The following is a 9,708-nucleotide window of genomic DNA, read 5'->3' as shown; positions in this document are numbered from 1 at the left end:
TTCTCTTCCATTGTGAGTTTTCCAGACTGCAGATGCCCGGGTGACCTTCTGACTGGGTCGGGGTTCTGAGGATCCTTCTTGGTTCGCAGTGTCTGGGGAGATTTTGGGAGCTCGGTGGCCTACGGTCTGGCTATCTGTGGGTTGCCTGTAGTAGGATTACTCACCTTCAAAATTACATCTTGGTAATATTTGGGAAAGGCTTGAAACCATGGACTATTTGTGAATTTCTCGTCACTCATCATGCTGTTGACGCTGGGCAGTTTTTTTGCAGAGTGGAAAGACGTGGTGGCATGACCCTGACTCTGATTATATATGATTCGACATACTAGGTTGGCCGCTTGTCCTTGTGACAGTTCATAAATGCGATTTTGACGGTTATTCCTCTCCATTAATTCTCCACTGCCTGTTTCGTAGTGCTTTAAGTGGGTCATTACTTCATAAATAGTGCTTGCAACGGTAACTTTCCATCCTTCCTTTGTAGCCGCGAATCCCCAGGGATGCAGATGGGGTTTTTGTACGTATGCGATGGTTCTATCATACGATTTCTCAACAACCTGCTTTATTAGCCCGCATCCTCTTCAAATTGTATGGGGCGCTGGGGCTAGGTTTCCGACGGATAGTCAGCTGGGTCAAACCCTAGTACGGGTCTTATGTTTCCCGACTAGCCTCGGTCGCGAGCACCCTATATGTTCCCTCGATCCTACTACTGAATTATGGTGCATGTATCCCTGTTCTTGTGGGTGCAATCGCAATGACGCTAGTGGGGTCAGTGCTTGTAACCAGGTAGGAGAGCCAACAACGTCAGTTTCCTTTAGTAATTTCATTCCATAGTCCAGGTAGGAAACTTCTAACTGTAATTCCTCAATTTCTTTATCCAACTTTCTGCTTTGTGTGCGGAGTCGGGCCCCAGTTTCTTCTAACTTATCAAGTCATGTTTTCCCCTACAGGATGGTTGCCCAAAGTTGTTGAACTCTATCGTGGACGTCGTTAGCAATGGAGTGGGCTGCACCAGACACTTCCTGTGTTTCGCGCAGGTTCGGTTGGGTTGTTAGTCGTCTGTTTCACATCTGTATCCTTTTCTCTACCGCTTTATGCCATCGTGGCCGTCACGCACGTCCTCTAATCTAGACTTGAAACCATTGTCTATATCCCAACTTCTGCGGCTCCCCTCTAGGTGCGCACAACTTGTCTTTCAGTACACTAGGTTGCTCCCCTATTACGCATAATGTACCAGGAGGGCCGAGTTATGCTTCGATGATCATGCCATTCTCCTCTGGCCAGGGTCTTTCTTCTATTGCTACACGTCGTATTGACCATGTCATCATATTACAGTTGAGTGTCATAACTCCCTGCAATTCATTCCGTCATCGCTCTTCTTTTTCCTCAGAGTTCATGGTGCAGATGTTATCGCGTTCCCACAAGGTTCCTCTATTCTCGACAGAATGCATCCGATCTTGGTCTTTCGTTGTTATCTGATAAATGCAATCCAGTTCGTCATCACTTTCTTCATCGCGTATGGGTTTAGTATAGTGTTCTCCTTCTACTGGATCCAACGGAACTACCACCCATAGTGACTTCTTTTCAAAGGTCATTCTGTGCCTTTTTAAGTTAATAATCCCCTTCATATCTGTAGCACAATAAATTCCTAGCAACATTAGGTAAGGATTGTTGTTGTCAACAATTTCTATAACTTCGAAATTGGTCTGGGTACTTACACCGTTGATTTCGACTCTCCCCCCTTGCAATTGGCCCATTGGTAAGATCTTTTGCTGGGTGGCCATCCGTAAATGAATCGGGGACCATTGCAGTGCGGGCTTTCCCATTCGTTCCCAGGTTTGTTTAGGGAGTACGTTCGCATCTGAGCCTAAATCCAAGATAACTTGATCCATTTCATAGTCACTGATTTGCGCGGTCAGTCTCATCTCCTATCTGATGCATAGAGCATGTCTTCCTATCTTCCAAATGACCTGGGGTTCACTGGATCCGGCGCATCTGGTGATTAGCTCTTGCAATCCTTGAACAACCTTACGATCGCACAACAATTTCATGCAGGTTTCTAGAAAGGTAGTGACCATGGGGGCGTCCACTCCTGACTCCATCTGATCCCTCCTATCTGGGGTCGAAGCTTCCACGAAGCTTCGTTGGGCTTCTCTTGGCTCCATCCTTGCTTGCTTTGGCTCCGCGCATTAGTCCTTCATAGGTGTGTCACACCTATCCCTACCTTCATTTCCTTTTTTTGTGCCTCTTCTTAGTACCATATTTATGCTAGGGTCCTCTTCTCCAGGTTCCGTACGCATCATTTGGATATTCTGGGTTGGTGGAGGTTGGAGAACTCTCTTTTCGCTTAATCAACTAATTAAAATCAGACAGTCTATTAATTCATGATCAAACTGCTCATAGTAGGGGCATGAGATCTTGGTTGGGTTAGTGCAGTCACGTGCATAGTGTCCCTGTCCTCCACAATTATAACAAATTAATTGTCCACAGCTCTGCCCAGGCCCTAATCCTCTTCCCCTACTGCGTCCTTGAAACCCTCCTCACACCTCAGTCTGCACCCGGTAGGCTGGGGTTCTCTCTAGCATTAAGTCATAACTTTGGCACGTTCGTTCATCGTGTCCCACCGATTGAAAAAAGTTGCAATACAACTGTTGTGAGGTCTAGCTGTACTTCTGTAATAGGTGTCAGTTATCTGTCGCATGCTTCCCTCCCTCCCAGAAAATCGCACACTAGAGTGCCTGTGTAGTACTTGGTCCTACTTGTACTTCTACCTTTAATGGCATTGGACCTCTTCCTGCCAGATAGTTCAAGAAAACCGAGCAATGGTCCTTGTTGTACGTTTGGCTCTTACATTTGATACAGCCTACCACTAGGCGTACCTATGGTCAAGAAATTCTTCCTTGCTTCAGACTCTGCACTTCTAGGCTCAAGTTTTGAAGATGCGCATGGATTTGCTAAACTCCCAACCCTGGGTCTGGTATTGGGGTCGTGTTGATCCGGATTTAGACAGCAACGCAACAAATTACAAAGATAACCATAAACACAGATATGAAGAGGAAATAATACTTCATTTCATTACTGTAAAATACTGAAATGTGCTTACAAACAGAAATGGAAATAAACCAGTTAGGGCGATGGTAGCTTATCTCTGAGAAGAGATGTGGCGGCTACATGCCTCTGAACTGTTCTCAAACTGTGTTACAATGAGGTTCGAAGGCCTATTTATTGTTGAGCAACAATGGAAAACCCTTCACATCCCAAAACCTAACCCTAGAAGATGAAACACCAAATTGTGGGCCCCGTTTGGGTAAATTGGTACATCAATTTCCCGGGGTCGTAACTTTGGCATACGATCTCCGTTTGACGCGTACGATAGCTCGTTAGAAAGATCTATCCGAGTACTACCACTTTGGGAGGCAACATGGGTCCATGGACCCATGTTTCCCCATATTTCCCAAAAAACGTCGTTTAGGGCCTCAAAACGGCTCCGGAAGTTCAGGACCCAAAAAAGTGCTAAAAATAGTAAACTATGCTACAATTTAGGAAACTGAACAAGTTGAAAGAGATAGTTGTGGGGGTCCAAATGGGATAGGTGGGTGGCCACCAACATCCACCTGGATCATTCCTCTCCCCTTAGGAAGCAATGGTCCCCATTGCATTGAGTTCCTCCATCTCCTGAACTTGGTCCCTGGTGAGCTGTTCTGCAATCTCTGATGTGTTTAGAAATGGTGGGAAGCATGGTCGACGATAGTCCACATTGATCACTTGGTGCAAGCAAAGGAATGGAGGAATGCTATGCTTCAAAGAACTGTTACTCGTAGCCTTGGTACTGGTGTAAGGACCATGTCGGAGTGGTTTGAGTTTTTGATGGGTTCTGGTAAGGCGTTCTCTCTGCAGATGCAACCAAACTTTGTCGCCCACCTGAAACTTGTGTGGTGCCCCTGTGGGTGAGGAGAAGTTGTTCCTGTGTCTTGTCATGACTGTATCCCTTTGCTGTTGCTACTGCGTGGAGGAACCCTTTGCAGGGGTCATGGATGTAGCAACGATCTTCCCCTTACTTTGGGAGTGAACTAGATAGATGAATTTCCTAGTCTGGGAGATGAGCTTGCTGTCTTTCTTAGTAGTGATTAAAGATGTGGCAGTAGGTGGGGCTGCCTCCGGTATCCTGTATAATGAATTATTCAAAGAAATAATGACAGCACGAGGCCTAGACTCATGCACAGCATGTCGCCTCCACAAGTATGGCTAGCCTAATAATACATCACAAACATCCAGAGGTGTAACATCACACAATACCTCGTCTGTGAAGGGTTTGATGCTATAGGGAAGGCAGCATTGCTGGCGAGATTTTAGATATCGTCCTTCGTGAAGCCACCTGATACTGTACGGCTGCGGGTGCGGTGTAGTTGGTAGGCCCAACCGATTCACGACCTCTGCTGAAATGAGGTTCTTTTGGCTGCCACTATCGATAATGAATTGCACCGGCGAACCCTTCACCCACATCTGTGAGTGGAAAATACGTTCCCCCTCTTCTAGATCTGTAGGTTCATTCTTCTGGATCTTGGCAGTGGCAACAGTGGCACTAGGATCCGCATCAATGATCTGCTTCCCTTTACCATTCCCCTTGTCAGGTTCTGGCTCAGGGTCAGAACATGCATCTGATTTGGAAGCCTTCAACTCGGCCACCAGCGACTGCTTGGTCCAACACTCACTTGTGTTATGAGTGGGACTCTTGTGGAACTCGCACCAGTTTCTTATGTCCTTCTTCGGCTTCGTGGTATTGTTATTTTCTTGCAGCCTCGACGGGTTGTCTTGGGTCACCTCGCCTTGGCTTTGTCCTTTAGGCTTTGGATTTGCAGATCCAAAGTCTTGCTTCTTCTGTTTGAACTTTTGCTCGATTTTGACAGCGAATCGATATGCTGTGCGGAGTGAGGTGATGTTCAAGAACCCCATCTCTTCTTGGATGTATCGGTGTAGGCAGCCGCGGTATTTGAGTACCAGATGCAGCTCAGAATCTTTGATACTCAACTGTGTGCGAAGGGTATGAAAAATGTTTGTGAACTCCAGCACACCTTGGTCTCGTCCCTGCCGTAGTGTGGTCCATTTGATGTATTTGTCTTCATAGCTTCCGACAGGGTAGTACTGCTCCTTGATGGCATCCTGGAAGTCATTCCAAGTGGGTGCGGGTGAAAATAGTGAGCCTCTACTTTCATCCTTCTGCTCGCAGTAGGTTTCCCACCAATCCTTGATTTGGGGGGCTGCTTTGAGAAGAGCGAAAACAATCTTCTCCCGACTTTAAAATTTGTGAACAGAAAAATACCCATCTAGCAAATTTAACCATTTATCTACAACATCTGCGTCTATTTGACCCTTGAAGATGGGGATTTCAAAATTAACTTGTACCTTAAACGGTGTGGCATTTCCAGAGTCGCTGTTGGAAGCCGATGCGTCACCTCTGGGTAGCCGCTGAAGGATCTGCGCAAAGCTATCCATCATCGCGTTCCTTTGCCGCTCGAGGGCTTCTCCAAGCAAGGATTTGATAGGATCTCCTGCCCCCTCGTCTTTCTTCTCATCCGCCATGGGAGGCCGTCAGGATTTTCGATGCTGGTCTTGCAAAGGTTCGACCAGTTCAAGCCCTAACTCCTTATATCTCGACCTCGTTGGGTACATGCAAAGAAAAACAAAGAAAAAGCAGACCGCTCTGATACCACTGATCCGGATTTAGACAGGAACACAACAAATTACAAAGATAACCATAATCGCAGATATGCAGAGGAAATAATACTTCATTTCATTACTGTAAAATACTGAAATGTGCTTACAAACAGAAATGGAAATAAGCCAGCTAGGGCGATGGTAGCTTATCTCTGAGAAGAGATGTGGTGGCCACATGCCTCTAAACTATTCTCAAACTGTGTTAAAATGAGGCTTGAAGGCCTATTTATTGTTGAGAAACAATGGAAAACCCATCACATCCCAAAACCTAACCCTAGAAGATGAAACGCCAAATTGTGGGCCCCGTTTGGGTAAATTGGTACATCAATTTCTCGGGGTCGTAACTTTGGCATATGATCTCCGTTTGATGCGTACGATAGCTCGTTAGAAAGATCTATCCGAGTACTACCACTTTGCGAGGCAACATTTAACCATGGACCCATGTTGCCCCAGATTTCCCAAAAAACGTCGTTTAGGGCCTCAAAATTGCTCCAGAAGTTTAGGACCCGAAAAACTGCTAAAAATAGTAAACTATGCTACAATTTAGGAAACTGAAAAAGCTGAAAGAGACAGTTGTGGGGGTCCGAATGGGAAAGCTGGGTGGCCACCAACATCCGCCTGGATCACGTGTGTAACCTCATTGCTGTCTCTAGTGCCTTGGCTTAGGTTGAGATCTTATGTTGTGACAAAGCCATCCTCAACTAGGGCGCCAAGGATGCCAAAAACCATGCGGACTGTTGCCCATTTATTAATGTTATGTTAGCTTCACGAATAGTACTTTTCAATCTCTGGTCTAGATCCCACGGAGTATCACTAGGTAACATTGCTATCTCCTTGAATCCAATGACCGATTGGGCTTAAGACTTTTGCTGGCCAAACTATTTATTCAGCGCATCTTGGATTGCTGTTATTCCCTGACCTGGATGGTTGGTTGAGTATTTTATATACCATGTTAGCGTGCGGTCATGCAATGCACTGACCAGCGTAGCATTCTTAATTTTTTCATCTGTTATACCTTGCGCATCCCATATAGATTTTATCACAAACTAGAACCAACTTGGCTCTTCATTTCCTACACCCTGGAATGTTGGTAACTTGATTGCGGTTGCCATCCTAGCCTTTGGTGGTGGAGGAGGTGGTGAAGGTGTTGGTGTTGATGGACTCGATGGGGGTGAAGTAGGTGGTGGCATAGACGGAGGCGGTATCAGTGGGAAGCGTTCTCTAATCAATCGGACTGCACTCCCCGGCAAGAACCTAGCGAGATCCTCCTCTCTTTCCCACGAGATAAAAACCAACGAGCTGTTCTCTACTTCTTCTGTTCTTTGATAACCCTTTCTGCTTCATGTTACCGCAAACATCAATACATGCGCAAGATCTGTTTCTCACACAACAACATCTTAATCCAAGTATTCAATGATTTTATGCACCTACCCCGCAGTCCTTGGAGAAAGTGCCTTTCTGCTTCGCTGTAATTTATGGTTGTATATATCCCAAATTCAGTGATAAATCCCCCAATGATTCGATCTAACCATTGGTATACCACGTGTGCAAGTCTATCTTCAGTGGCTTCCAGCCTTCGCACCAGTTCTAGAGTCCACACTATGGGCTGGTTCAATCTGCACCTCCCCACGCTATCAGCTAACTTTGCGATCCACTCATATAATTCTATCGGGTATGTTACGAAGAAGATCTCATGTATGTCCATGAATATATAGTGATCCAACCACTGTTCCTCCGATATCTGTGAATTTCTGTTTTCCTAAACCGTGAACTCGCAAAGCTTCAGATCCCACCAATCTTCAATTTCTTTCTTCGTAGGATTCCAATGTTCCCACATTAGACACCCCTTAGCCAGATCCCCGTCCCAGAAACGGAACCTTTTTTTGGCTTGTTTGGGCCTGACCCAGGTTCAAAAGAGTTATTTAGCCAAACAAATCCCGCAGCTACCGGCCCTTTCGGAAACAACCCGCGGAGCGTGGATTGAGGTCTCACCCGAGGTAGTAGGGGAGGGTGCTAGAACTAGGTTTATGCACCCTAGGGATGTCTAGATGTGTACTGGAGGGTTCACACACTGGTCTATAACTCCGCACTGCTTGGCATTTGCACTGATCTAGGGTGATTATATTTTTCTTATTCATGCACTATTCTACTTGAAGGAAGCAGTTATGATTTAGAACTATTTAATAGGGTCTTTAAGCAAACATTTAACAAACACAATTTATTTGCGCACAAAATGAACCCAGATTCACATACATTCATCACATTTGCATTAACCAGATATAGAAAGGTAAACCATAAAGACAGATGCACGATAACTAAGAATTACAGAAGAAAACTTATCTTTATTATTCTTCACCAATACATCTAGATCAACCTTGCGCACTCAGCTACAACAGTCTGCGCACACAGCTGCAGACTTTCTAGGCCTCTGTGCACACAGCTGCAGAGCCTCTACCTACTACCCAAACCTTGAATCAGACTTACAAATGCTTTCAATCTCTCTACTTCAATTACCCATTACATTTCATACTATCAAAATTCTATTCTTCCTACCCATAGAGCCTCACTCTATTTATACCCTCCCTTGGCCCGTGACCCCCTGCGCAGGTCGAACCTGTTACATCTTTTTACATTGTTTCGGGCGGACTGCCCTTTGAATCAACCTATTACAATTCGTGCTCTGCCAATTCAGCAGATTCTTTATCCTAACTTTACCCAAAATGTCTAGCTTCCCGCCTTGTAACTGTTGCGCGGGGCTTCTGCTATCCAACACACTTGGAAACCTGTGAAAGCACGAAGTTAATAAGGGAACAGACGAGCTAAGATGCATCAAAAACTAGAAGGAAAGTGAGCTAGCAATTCAAAGTGATGGTTAAACCAACAACACATTTCCATAAGATTCATACATACAAATACAAAAAATAGCTACATATGCATGCGTATTGAAACAAATACATAAATCATTTAGATAAAAAAAGATAGTTTAAATACAATAGGACATATGCATGAAACATTTTGGCTCTGTTATATTAAGAAGTGTAAGTTCTAGTCATATAATGAAACCATGACCAACCACTAGTTCCGAAAATGGAACATTACAGTCATTGTCGCCTGCTTCTCCAAAGAGATACTAGCTTTGCATATTGGAGAAGCCAAGGCTCGTTACAATACTATCCAAGCTTTCTCTAAGATACTCCTATTGGAAGCATGGCTGACCAAAAGCCTTTACAATGATCCATGAGGTTCTATTTATAGCAAAGGGTGGGGTGACCCTTGACATTCCCCTTTGTGACCATTCATATATCCTCATGACTCTTCGACTACTCTATGACTATTACATTCAACTATCAACACTTGAATTTCCATTTGACGAGGCATTACATACAATCTACACATGTACCCATGTGAGACAAAAGGTCTTGAGAAAGCCATGCAAGACATCACTGACGCTCCGACGACTATGGTGAGACCAACTCTTTGACATCCCTTTGATGGTCAATGATGGAAAACTGATGCCAAGTTTTGTCATCCGTGATGGTCTTCGTGCACTCAATGGTGACATCCTGCTGAAAGCGAACTCTTGCCTCCATTGCATCCGAGTACATTGATATGACCCCTTTGTCCAAATCATTTAATAGCATGTGCATCATTGTCTTGAATGTGTCTATACCAACAACATATTGATTGATAGTGTCTGTGATGATCTCCAAGTGTGTGTTGGTAACCATGCACATCAATTGTCGAAGTACATGTTTAGCTCCAATCAGACTTGCTTCTTGTCTTCACCTCGGTGAGTGTGCCAAATAGGTGTTATCGCATGCATGCGCACAATGACATGCATGCTGCTGAATTCCCTTGCATACAATGAACAACAATACTCATGTTGTTTGCTCCGTGCTAGCTACTGTGATGGATCTATAACTTGTGTGGACTCAGTTTCATCCGTCTGTTCATGTTTCACCCCATGCTATACCTATTACTATTGCAAGTCATTCT

The sequence above is a fragment of the Pinus tabuliformis genome, chromosome 1_2 (genome assembly GCF_031772625.1).
Source record: "Pinus tabuliformis cultivar Carrire ecotype Pingquan chromosome 1_2, CPIR1, whole genome shotgun sequence".
NCBI classification, from domain to species: domain Eukaryota; kingdom Viridiplantae; phylum Streptophyta; class Pinopsida; order Pinales; family Pinaceae; genus Pinus; species Pinus tabuliformis.
Note: the sequence above shows the minus strand (reverse complement) of the source record.